The sequence below is a fragment of the Cottoperca gobio genome, chromosome 5 (genome assembly GCF_900634415.1).
Source record: "Cottoperca gobio chromosome 5, fCotGob3.1, whole genome shotgun sequence".
NCBI lineage: Eukaryota > Metazoa > Chordata > Actinopteri > Perciformes > Bovichtidae > Cottoperca > Cottoperca gobio.
Genome location: NC_041359.1, coordinates 14,172,719 through 14,185,948, shown reverse-complemented (window position 1 = coordinate 14,185,948; position 13,230 = coordinate 14,172,719). Strand labels below are relative to the sequence as shown.

Genomic DNA, 13,230 nt, shown 5'->3' with positions numbered 1-13,230 from the left:
CCGACTCTCTTGAGGGTAGTAAACCCCCTCTCCTTTCTTCCCTGCTTGCCAGCTTGCCTGCCTGCCTCCTACCCTTCCTCCTCCAAACGGAGCCTCTGCCGTAAACAAGCCAGTCAGTGTCGTCGTGCAAACCGTTGTCGACTCTGTGCGTGCCGGCCGTGCAGAGCGCAGGCAACAACAGCATGTCTCTCAGTCCCTCTCGGCACACTGCCCTCCCAGTCTTAAAATAGAGGGGCAGAGTAGAAAAGTCTAGAGTTACAAACGTAGGTGAACACGGGGGATCTGCGGGAGAGAGAAAAAAACCTGAGCAGGATGACACTGCAATCTGACTGAGGGGGAGAAAAAAAAAAATGAGAACACGCGGGAGAATGAGAAATCCTCACTAAGTTGGGGGATTTTTCTCTTGACTAAGCATGCTCGCACAAGTGTGTGTGTGTGTCTGAGGAACGCTGGGAATAAATAGTCCTGACGGCACTCAATAGGTCAAATGTCGTATCATTCAAAAATAGTATAAGGAATCATACCCAATTATTACCATTTAACCCAATTTTTCAAACTCTGACTCAAATGCTTTGAGATGAACCTTTTTGCTAAATAATTCAACAAAAAGAGATTGGCTCCAAATTGTGTTGTCCTTTTCGTGATTATAACATAGGTTTCTAACAAAAAAAAAGGTTTGCCGTTGTATATTTTTTATGTATTTACATCTCAAATTAGTTTCATCTTACTTCATCAGCCAGTCAAAAACAAAAATAAACATTTTATGGGCATCTGCTGTCGATATGAAATGCTGCAGGAATAGTAAGAAATTCTTAAATTGGACAAACTGCTTCGGTGGTAGTTGGTCACAAGCAGTTTGTGGTTGTTCCTTTCAATTGATCTCTCACAGCGGGGGTTAGCTAGTGCTCAGCAGCAAATTCAATAGTTGCCATCAGTGAGCCAGATGATGAAGGCGGTTTTTTTATACATCCAAACAAGAACGTTGAGAAGTAAAAAAAACAAATCCCGTTGGGAGCGATCATTAATGGAGTGACGCTTTGGTCTTAAATCGTCCCTTATAATCAGTGTTGGGTTTCATCAGGCACCGTAAAGTTTTCTAATCCAAGTATTTCTGAGAAAAACGCATTTACATTTTTATTTATTATCCTGCCTTAATTTTTTTTGAATGATACTCCACCTAAAATGTATCCATTGAGAATCTAAAGGTGGCTGTGATGGAGAAAAGCAGATCCCCTTGAATTCATGTCATTAAGTTTTTATTGAAAAAAGCAATAACTAAGGTCAGAATAAGCGACCCCGTAATAACCAGGTTGGTGTTCGCCCCCCCCCCCCCCCCCCAATGTGCGCAAAAAGGCCTTTGGGTTTTGGAAGCGTCAAGTGACTTTTATCTCCACCTTACCCGTCAGATTTCCACCGTCAGAAACTCTAACACACACACTCAAATCATATCACTGCTACAGGTGATGTAATGTAAAAGTCATTCCCCAGTCTAAAATATGTTAACTATTTAACTAACTAACTATCTGGCGACCCCCAGAAATTAGCTTGCGACCCCCAGGTTGATAACAACTGTTCTAGAGAGCATCCATCACCATGTTTAAAACTGCTGATGGATGCCACCACTTTCACCAAACTATGGCCGAGCTACTTTCCATTTTTTAAAGCGTTGAGAAAGGCGATCGATTTTACCATATTTTAGCAAAATGGTGAGTGGTTGGGACTTGCTGAGCATGAAACAACAACAAAATTGAGGATGCTGCAGGGGAGGTTTGAGAAGTTTTAATGGCTGTTTTTGATTCTTTATTTTCACCATGAATACTTTTAAACTTTTTTATTTTTTTTTATTTTATAAATGTAACGACCTGAAATCAAGTTGCCCACAACTGTTTTTAATTCAATGAGAAGAACACAACAAATGTTTTATGGCCGCCTTTCAATCCTTTCTATACGCAAAGATAGATTTTGAATTTCACTTTAATCTGTTCACTTGAAAAAGAGCTTGTTATTGACTATGCTTTTTTTTTTTTATTCCTCCTTCATTTGCAGTTGTAGTGTGTTCACAGGTTGGAGGCCTGGATGAAAACACCAAAGACTTTGAAGTAACTCTCCCAACCTCTGCAGTCATAAGCAGACTGATAGATGAGCAGACTTGCTGAATGACTACTGACAGGTGAGTCAGCCTAATGGTGGAGAAGAGTTCCTCATCACCAAAAAGACAAACAAACCGCCCTGTAACTGAAGTAAAGGTGACTCACAAGCTGCTAATGACAGTACTTTTCCTCATTGAATGGCATCCTGTATACAATACTCCAATATTATTTTATACTATTTTAATTCTGCTATTTTATACTATTTTAATAATGGTACTTCAGACTCATTTACATCAACACTGTGATTATTGTACTGTAAATGCTCTTATTCTGTCTAATCTTGTACTAATTGTTGTGTTTTTGCTGTGAAGCACTTTGGGCTGCAATTCTTGTATGAAAGGTGCTATACATTATTATTATTATTATTATCCTATTGAAATATAAAACTAATTTGATTTTAAACATGTATCTATATATTATCGATTTGAATTTCTGCAGCACCACTCAAGGGGCCAGCATACATCATTAGTGTATATTGTGTCCACCCCAACCACTTTGAATACAACGCGATACAATAGAGCTGAAACAATTAATCGATCAAGAGAAAATTAATCGTTTCAATCATTTTTAAAGCAGCTTTTCAGTTTCTTCTCTTTTTTATATTATAACAAATTGAATATCTTTGGACAATCCGCAAGTTAGAACACATAAGACATTTGAAGATACTCCTCAGGCTTTGAGCAACTCTAATTGCCGTTTCTTAAGAATTTAGTAGACTAAACGATTAATCTACTCTTTCAGGAAAAAATGTCAGATTAATCAATACTGAAAATAATAGCTTAAAAATCACTCAACTGACAGAGTGTCAGGATTGCATTAGAGTTAACTATTTCCATGGAGGAGAAGGAAGAAGGAGAAGGAAGAAGGAAGAAGAAGAAGAAGAAGAAGAAGAAGAAGAAGAAGAAGAAGAAGAAGAAGAAGAAGAAGAAGAAGAAGAAGAAGAAGAAGAAGAAGAAGAAGAAGAAGAAGAAGAAGAAGAAGAAGAAGAAGAAGAAGAAGAAGAAGAAGAAGAAGAAGAAGAAGAAGAAGAAGAAGAAGAAGAAGAAGAAATAATGCCATTTGACCCTCGCTGCTAATGATCCAGCTGCTACATAATCTGCAGGGCCAAGCCGGTGTCTTAATTAGAGAACCTTGGGCTGTGGCAAGAATGATGAAGTGCATCACAGGCAGGCAGTAAGGCGGCCCCCCTGCTGCCTTCATTACCCTGCCAGGCAGTGGGACAGTCAGAGCAGGGACAAGCCCCAACCTGCTGCCACGTCAGGGATGACTGTCGGAGTATGTTCACCAACGAGTCTGGGGGTAAACTGAGGAGTACTGAGGAGGCGGGAAAGATGAGACGAAAAGCCAGGGGACATGAAGCAGTAGGGGAGAGTGTAAAGGGCACCGCGATGCTGGCATCAGGCCTGGCAGAGAGCAGAAAGTGGCAACAGAGTCTGCATCGAGGGGGTCTGAGAGTATGGGCGCTATGATTACGAGCCCACTGGAAACAGACTTGCGGTCTCTCGGTCTCTCTCTCGGTCTCTCTCGGTCTCTCTCTCGGTCTCTCTCTCTCTCTCTCTCGGTCTCTCTCTCGGTCTCTCTCTCGGTCTCTCTCTCTCTCTCTCTCTCTCGGTCTCACACACACACAAAAATGGGGTTCGGTCACTGTCACCGCCAAATAAAGAAAAAGGAAAAACTTGTTTCTCCCTTTCTCAACTTTAATTTGTTTTTAGAATGGATGGAGCTCTGAGAGTGTTTGAGGGCTGAGAGAAATAGATGATCAAATTCATTCTCTATTCAACACTCAAAGTTTCTTTGTCCTCCTGGGATTAATGGCAGATTTAGTTCTGAATGAGAAATTAAAGCGTCTTTGAAACATCGTAATTTACCAAGATCTTGACAGGATTTATCAACGTTCCTGCAGCCAACAGAGCACTGACAGCAAATCAGTGATTGTGTTTTGTGTCTCAGCTACTAAGTCTGAAGTGGCTCAATCAAACTGACAACATGGTTATTATACATGTGGCAGGCCCGCTTTTATTCAAGAATCTCCAATGAGGCAAGAATCTGAATAACATCCAGGGATTACTCCACACAACACAGCAGATTACGTCAACCTCATCATGTCAGGCAAGTACGTACTGAGATGACAAGTTAGCAACTGCGTCATAAAGATCAGTACTGTTCTTCATCTCCACTATTGCAAAACTTATGTCTGCACTTAAGCAACTATTTAAATGTTTTAGTACGCCTAACAATGCATGGCCCAGGGTGAAATTAATATTTAAGTGTGATATTGCTACTTACTTTTCTTCAACATTTCATATAATAACAACAATCTACTTTTTTCTTTTATTATAATGAAGAAAGTCTGGATGTTTCATGATTTTGACCTGAAATCATCACATTGTAACATCTTAATTACTTGAATGTAATTCTAAATTCTAGGATTTTGCAAACATTTATTACTAAATGGATAAGTTCAACTTCTTACCATGTAATTCTAATTAGTATATATTGTAAATAATACACCAGAGTGAAGCGTCCACATGGGATGTTGTGTTTCGCTAGGTGACTCACTTTCTTCTTAGCAATAACAGTAACACTAGATGTTGTTGTCCACGTCCATGTAAATGCTACGGTGTCTTCAAGGACCGCATATCATTTGCTTTCCCTACAGTTGGGGGTGGGACAGTTTACAACTTACAACAACAACAACCCGGACCTGGCTGACTGTAATTATACTGTTCCACATCTTTACATTTCATCTATTATTTTACTGTGAATAATCTATTGTCCTGCAGCAACTAAACGGTCTCGTTAAACATAGTACGCAGATGCGGCATTTGTACCGACTGAATTACTTTTCAATCACACTGAGAAATGCAGTGATGAGGCTCTGAAGCCTTCTCACCCTTTTAGGACCCGTCTGAAGTATCTGGTTTAATTACGGGTAATTTAATCAAAGATGAGCACCTAACGTGTCATCTGCATGATTACAGTCTGATGATTTATGGTAAAGGAAACCTGGTTAATATTTATTGCAACAGATTTAGGGTGCAATGTTTTCACTTTATTTATTTTACTGACATCCGCCGATTTACGTTTAAATTGATTTTTTTGTTTACCATATAACAGAAATTGTTTGTTTCCTGCTGCAAAAGCGTTCGCCGAGTGGACTCAGAATATGCCTGCACTATATACAGCTTTTATGACCTTAACTAGTTTGCAAGACAGAATGATGTAAGGTTACGCTTTATGATACTGCTGAGCATTTTCCAAAGAATACAGTGGGTTGGTCTAAACTGCTGAATGTGTTTTACTGCATTTACAGTACGGTATGAAAATCACCTTGCAAAGACCCGACACCTGCTAAGGTAGGTAATTCATCTTACATCCAGGACATGAAGATCAATGTGAAACAGTCGTTAATACTTCATACCTCAAATCACTAGAATGTTAGAAACCCATACGCAACCATTTCAAACCACTGCTTTCAAGATTTCAGAATCATAAAACATACAATGTACTATAATAGGATCACAGCACTCTTGTCGCATGCAATCTTCACTCTAATGAATGAAACCAACACCTCGTTTCACGCCATTCTGCAAAACCAGAGGGAACTACTATCTGAAGCAGAAGTAGAGGAGACCCACTATAGGGAAGTAAGTAAAACTAAAAATGTGAATGAGACTGGTTTTACTATTTAAAATTACAGTGCAAGTCTCTGTCAAGAGAAAACAATCAGTTTGCAGTGCATTCCCAGTAGGTAGCAGCATTTAAAGACACAACAAGACACCCCACAGGAAAAGTTAGTCAAGGATAAGCAGCATAAACCTAACTGAAACAGACCGCACGCACAGTTGATGTTTTCATCTGCCATTTCTGTTTAATAATGTTAGAAGAATAGACCTTGCTAAATTCATCTGTACTGTGTTTGAGCAACTGAACACACATCGGTTTACCTGTAAACCGAGTGTGTTTAGGACCAAAATATTCAGGGATGAAAGAAACCAACGGCCAGGAAAGACCAAATCAGATGTTGTGCTTAATTTGCCGTGAAAATGGGTATTGGGGGAAATAATCTATGTTTGTCATTGGTGTGGATCAGTCAACATGGCTTGATAGGAGTCCATGACCCGGCTCATGACAAGTGTTTTACGCAGGTCTGACACTGTTCAACCTGTGAAAATGGACATTTGTTGCTGTGCCTGTGATCACTACAGCAATCACTGAAGACAACGCACAACAGCTTTTCCCCTCATACTCTCAGCCATAATTCTCCCTGCTCTTCTTCAGTGGAAGCATGCTTATACATGACTAAACGTGGAAGTTTACCTCTCTTCAAGGTAAACATGTTAAAGGAAATCCTGTAGAAATTTAAAGGAATAGTCCATATTTTGGGAAATACAGTTATTTGCTTTCTTTCCGAGAGTTTAATAAGAAACCCGACAGCACTCTAATGTCTGTGTGTCAAGTCTGTAGCCTAGCTTAGCATAAAGACTGGAGGTAGGGGGGGTAAACCTAGCTAAAACAAGATCTGCCTGCTAACCACTCCACACTTGTTTGTTTAAGCCGAACAGAAATGTAAAAATGACAATTTGTGGTTGTGTAATAGGTTGTAGGAGTTACGTTCTATAGCAATTGTGTGGTTGTTGGTCGGCAAGAGTGTTTCCAAAAATGCACTTCTATTCTTTTCAAAGATTTAACATTTTAAAAAGCAATTGTATTTGTTGTCAATTAAATGACAGACTTGCACACAAATGGACAAAAATGCTTCTTCTATTATTATGCCTGGGATTATCCAACACTCCACTTCACCACAGCTAGCCTATTTTATTTATTCTCTACCTCGAACACCTTGCTGCCTACTTAGAACAGCTTGCATTCAAATACCTGTGCATTACTGTCATCATTTCCTCTCTGAGAAAAGAGTATGCTATTCAGCTCACATTCTCACTACAACCTGCAGACACAAGACTGTTGATAGGTACCAGACTCTCCTGCACTTATCTGCAATTTCCGCAATTAATCCCCCTTTACAGCAGCCATGCATTCATCACAGGTAACACTCCAACAGCATGTGCATGCTCAGCTACACAGACACAACCATTGAGACCTGCGATGGCTGTTCTGCCATACAGTACACGCCGCCTCAGAACAGTAGACGTGATGAATGCTGCATTAATAACAATGTCACTAGGATTCAAACAAACCACAATAAATATTTACACCACTGATTGTTAAATGCTGGCCAAACTTTGGTGCGTGACGAGAGAGTGAGAATTTATTATGACAAGAATCTTCCTGTAGTGTGATGGTAACTTGGCAAATGGGAGGGGAATCGAGAAGTGTGCTCCCTCCGTTATGCCTGAAGATTTGGCACATGCACTCACAACAACAACAGTAATGTAACCTGGTAACAAGCCTTTGGCATCTTTACTCTCGACCGAAACCCGGGTCATACCTTCCATATCAACGGCTTTATATCCAGCGTGGGAGAAGACCTTGTTTTCCTAGCGATCGCAAGGGGGATAAACAGGGAGGTGTGGGAACTCTGTTCACCTGCCCTTCAGTCAAAGGCAGACTCCTCACTTTTTCCAACCCTGGAGGCAAGGGACTTAGAAGGTTATTTTTGAGATCTCTCAAACTAAAATAGCAGTGCGTCTGAGTATTGTGATTGCACGTGAGCTCTGTAATTATGCAGCGAACTACCCTAAGCCTCATCTTCATTAAAAAACAAAAAGCAGATAAGGGCAATATCAAGGCAACAGCTCTTAATGTCAGTCTTCCTTCTCAATTAAAGACTTAATGGTTCAGCTTAAACCCCTGGAAGAAAGCATTAATAACCCAGTCCTTACTTGCATTTTTAGGATGTGTCAATTATCGCTTCACCGCTCACGCGACTGAGCACATTGTTCAGCTTATTGCAGCCTACAGCAGAGCCGGGCGCCAACCGGGGCCTCCTTGCTGCTAACAGAATGTGCAAGAGTGTCTATGTTTTACAGTGGGCTATGTTGTGTTAACGTTGGCTTTTAAGATGCAGGCGAGCAGACCCCTCTGCTGTGCTCTTAAAAAAGAAAAATGGTATACATGCTCTTTCTGCTCCCCTACTCCCTGAATCCCACTTCGCCTGTGGTTAAACAAATCAAGTTCATAATTATTCTGCCAATCAATCGGGAGCGCAACTGTGGCTGTGGGGCAGTTAAATGCTGGGGAGAGAGAGTTGTCAACAAAGCAAAGCTAAACCTTGAGTTCGTTTATACCCAATGAACCATAAAAAGGCAAGAGAGACACATTTGTCTTATTAGTCAGTGCCTAACAAACAGAGGTCTTCTAACTGTGGTAAAGAGAAAAAGCATCCAGCTGCTGCAGGAACACAGCAAGACAACAGGCAGACCATGCAGAGGGACAGAGGATCTGAGTACTGGAAGATCTAGGAGCTGGCTGTGGATCAACTGAGTTGCTCCAGGCGGTCTGGAGAGGCCACAAAGCGAGCAACAGGGTTTGTGACCCTTGACTACAGACACGGTCAATCCAAGAGAGAAATGTGAATACATGCAGCTGCGTTAGGTATTAAAGATATTAGAGAGATGTTCTCAGCAGTTTTCCATGTGAATATGGGATTGGTGGGCTGGATGTATATATAGATAAAGGTAGAGACAGATATCTTTTCAACACACACAAGCACAAGGCCCTAAGCTCATTGTGTAATCTGCAGGTCAATAAAAAAAACGAACGAACATTCCAGTAATTGAATAAGCCTTTGCAGTGAATCAGAGCAGTGATCAGGAGGGGTTGGTCTCTCTGTCCCTAACAGCTTGCCTGGGAGGTGGCCTTTGTTTTGGAGGTGGCAGGGGTGCCCTGACATCGACCATGCGAACCCAATTACCCCGGTCCCACGGCCTCGGGGCCCGCATTAAAACACACCCCCTGGGAGATTGACTTCACGCCATCCGGGCAGCCAGCAAGGTCCTGCTGCTGAATCACAAATAGACCACTTAAGGCACTGGCAGGCCAAGCGTTTTGGTGGCAATCTTGAGGGGCTATCCTCATCTGCATTCGCTAGATCCATTTCAACGTTAATGTTAAATATTGAGCCAGTCTCTGAGCGTAGCGGTGAGGTGTGAGGGTCCATTTGCCTGGGATACGAAAGCTGCCCATTGTCCCACAGAAAACTGAAAGCCAGGAGGGCATTGGTCCACCTGGGAGCACACTTTACCTCTTGAGTTGTGATTTAGTCAGAAATTGGTAATCAACAAAAGATCATTAATTTCATTCGAACGTGTGCCATGTGTGACAGGCAGGGTCACGGTCACATATTTCTAATGTGATGAGTATTACAAAAGATTGTTAGGTCTAATGAATACCTCATATCTAATTGTGCATTGTACAATATAATGTGACTCTTAAATATAAAACAGTACACTTTGAGATAAGAAAGAACTTTTGAAGATTTTTTGTTCTCTTATTGAACTGAAAAAGTATCCATGTCATCCCTCTCAGAAACAAGTGAATGAGCCCCCTTTCCAAGTGCAACATAGATGTGTTATAAAAGAAACCATGCTAGAATTACCCAAGCGTTATTTAAAGGAATTACCTGGGTGGGCAATGCATGTTTTGAGTGCTACACGGAGCAAGAATCAGGTCATGAATTTCAAATTTCGACAGTGGATCAGCATTGGCAGCTCTGAAGCTGAAGGAGTTGTAACACCGGTTACACCGAGACAGAACACTCACTTTCAAACACAGAAAGTACAAAGTAAAAACAAAATTCAAACAGAGTTGAAATAGCTTGAGGTTTGGTAGATTTGTTAGATGTTCCTCTCACGTAAAGCCTAAAAAAAAAAATCATCTTCATTTAGAATGGCGCTGGAGTTATAATTAAAACCATTTCGCTTTTTAATCAATATTCAATCTCTCAGAAATAATTAACAGCATATTAAAGAGTTTACTGCCTGACGGAGCTGGATGCCTCTACATCATTAAGCTGTTGAAGCGCTGCTCTTTGACTGCTCATGTCCCATTTCCCTGGTTTACTGCGCCTCCGTACAGGCTCTTTAAAATGCTCCTGGAGTCGTACTGTACCTGCAGATAATAACACAGCCCACTGATAACATGCAGCTTGTATACTCTCCCACTCTCACCGGCTTTTAACATGTCACACATAAACACTTGGAGCTACATGAGTGAACGTGTACGTGACAAATAGAAGGCTTTAACAAGTCAACTGAATGCAAAAGCTTCACAGGAAATGGCAGCAATTTATGATCAAGGTGGTTGATTCATGGCATATTGCTGAGGGGCGGCCACCTGTCATAAATCCATGCCCTTTCCTCGAGCGATAATGCAGGATGAATCGGAAGTTGCACAACAACACGTGATGTTGAATATTAGAGGGATTAGAAGTCACAGGTCAATAGTTTCATATTTTCTTCTGCTTTACTACGACATTGTAACCACGTATAGCCAAACAGAAGTCCCAGACTCAATCACACCATCAAGCACAGTTTACAGGTCACACACACACACACACACACACACACACACACACACACGTGAGAACGCAAATGTCCAAATCATTCGTACCGGACTTTAACAGACTTTATACTGTCAGCTCTCTAGTACTAAGTCCGCTTAATATCAAATATAGCCAATGTGTGAATGGAGCCGCTCACTGTTTGGAGAACTCACGGGGAGCGAGTGGGCGCATTGATGACAATTCCATGAGGCTGACGCAAAACAGGAAGAAAACAAACATCCAAAAAGGTGAAGGGTCATTTACAAGAAAGTGCCAGCGGAAATGTTAAACTGCAGAGACGACGAGAATGAGGATTCTTGTCAGTGAGGGCCGACGCCGAATTCGTCGGACAAATTTAAGGAATGTCAAGAGACTCTGTTTATGACCAAATTATAAACAGACTACGTGACTGCTGTGTTTAAGCATCATGTCAGGCCTCCTGCACACTCTACCCAGGCACCACCCCCTCGCCTAAACCAGAGTGTGTGAAGGAGACACACCGATCAATGTGCTGGCCTGATTCTCTGGAGTTCATATGAGAAAACGGACGGACACACACACACACAGTTGAATACAGCCCATCTGATCAATCATCAGCTTGGTCAAAATACATCACATACCTGAAGAGACGTTCAGGGGACATCTACTACAGAGAGTCGAAGCAGTGTGGCAGAATACAGCACAGCACACCAATCAGCTGTTGAATTTAACTAGCGCTGTCTTGCGTCACCAGGAGTTGTCTGTGTTTACACACGCTAATAAATTCCTTGACCATTCTCCAGATGACTTCCATGGTAATTTGGAAGCAGCTTGGTTTTTGTCTACTGCTGATTAAGAAGAGAGCAGTGGATAAAACATGTTGCTCAGGCCATCTGAAGCGCTGTATGACAGACCAGGAATTTGTTTTCAGGTGGAACGGACATCTGTCGTTGTCTATACCTGTTCTCTTCACTCTGCACCGTTCCAGATCATTTAAATTAATTTGGTTTCCTGGAGACAATGTTGCTATTTATCTGGGTGTGGATATGGGGTGGGGGGGGGGGGGGGGTGGGAGGTACGCAGCAGTCATTGTTGGTTTAAGCTTTGCAGTCAAAAAAACGCCTACCCAAAAAAATGGATTCATCACTGTGAGGTTACTTCAATAGGGCATCACACAACCAGAGGATTTACCATAATAAACAACAGACACACGAGTTAGGCCTACAGTCAAAAGGTTTTTGGCTTCCACTACTAAACTGACAAGACGAGATTTAATGGCAACTCAAACACAGTGGCACTCAGCCTCTGAAGGCTTTTAGGTAAATTATGGATTTGCTACTGGCATTATTTGGCCACTAATCCCAAATTAGCTAACACCACATGTGGTTGATGGTGATTCAGTGGAAAAACCAAGACAAAGAAAAACCTGATGCCCATTATAATAATATAGCCTTGAAATAAATATCCTTTATGAAGTTTGATTACATTTCTTTAAATAACTTTGATTTTCATTCATCAGTATGTAGAAAATGTGCTTTTTATGTTCATAAGAGACGACGTTGCTATAGAATAGTGGCCTAATGGAAAATAAGAACACAACATAGCATATTTTCCTGCCCAAAGGCAGCGTCATCTAAATTGTTTTATTTGACCAACAGTCCAAACTCAAAGGTGTCAATTTACTAAGACCAGGAAGAGGATTCTCATTCAAGTTTTTTAATTAAAAAATGACTTTGACGATTAATTTCTCTGTCAATCAACAACTGATTAATCGACAATTATTGCAGCTCTAATAACACTTATTTTGCACTTGTCAAAAATCAGTAGGGCAGCAATTATTAAATACAACTCATCATTGTACAAGTGGTGCATTATTGATGTTTTGTAAAGCTGTATTATAATCCCATCAGGGATGTGCTATGATATGGCATGACAATTATATTAAATTAACTTCATGCATTCATTAAAACATGGACATTATGAAAAAGATCATGTGAAGCGAGTAGCTTCTTGGGTTAATAAAGAAGAAGATTGTCGTTTTGCAGCCACCTTTCTCACCAGCACATAAATGCATCACATCATAAGATTAAATGCACTGGGGTACAACATGCAAAGCACTATGGAGGTCCTTGAGCATCCTTACAACAAATAGTGAAGTGAATAATAAACTAATAACCGGCTCACCCCTAACACTGAACTGTGCTAAATAAAGCATTTGCAACTACAAATGTCACACACCAAGCTCAGTCCATATTTCAATATTACGACATGATATTTGTCAATTTATTTTTAAAGAACGAGATTAAACCTTAATGTCAGCTAACCACTCGGCACGGATCAATTTAGGACGAGTAATAGTCAACCCGATAGTCAGTCAGTGACACATAAATGCCACAGCCGCCTCAGACACTCTGAGAAACTCCAGCGGCGTCCCCACCCAGTGCACCTGACGTGCTGGACTATCCTGGAGCTCCCTTCAGTGTGAAGAAGCAGTCAGGCAACAATCTGAGAGTGCTGTCAGACAGGAGGCAAGCGCGGAGGGAGAGACTGTACTACTATTGTGCAATTGGCTGTGGTGTTTTCCAATGAGGAAGTCCA

At 41.1% G+C, this 13,230-nt stretch overlaps 1 protein-coding gene across 3 annotated transcripts in view; it reads right to left on the bottom strand.

The window, feature by feature from the left end:
* foxj3 (forkhead box J3) overlaps positions 1–13,230 on the bottom strand; it is a 71,766-nt gene that overhangs the window by 43,944 nt on the left and 14,592 nt on the right. The window lies entirely within an intron of this gene.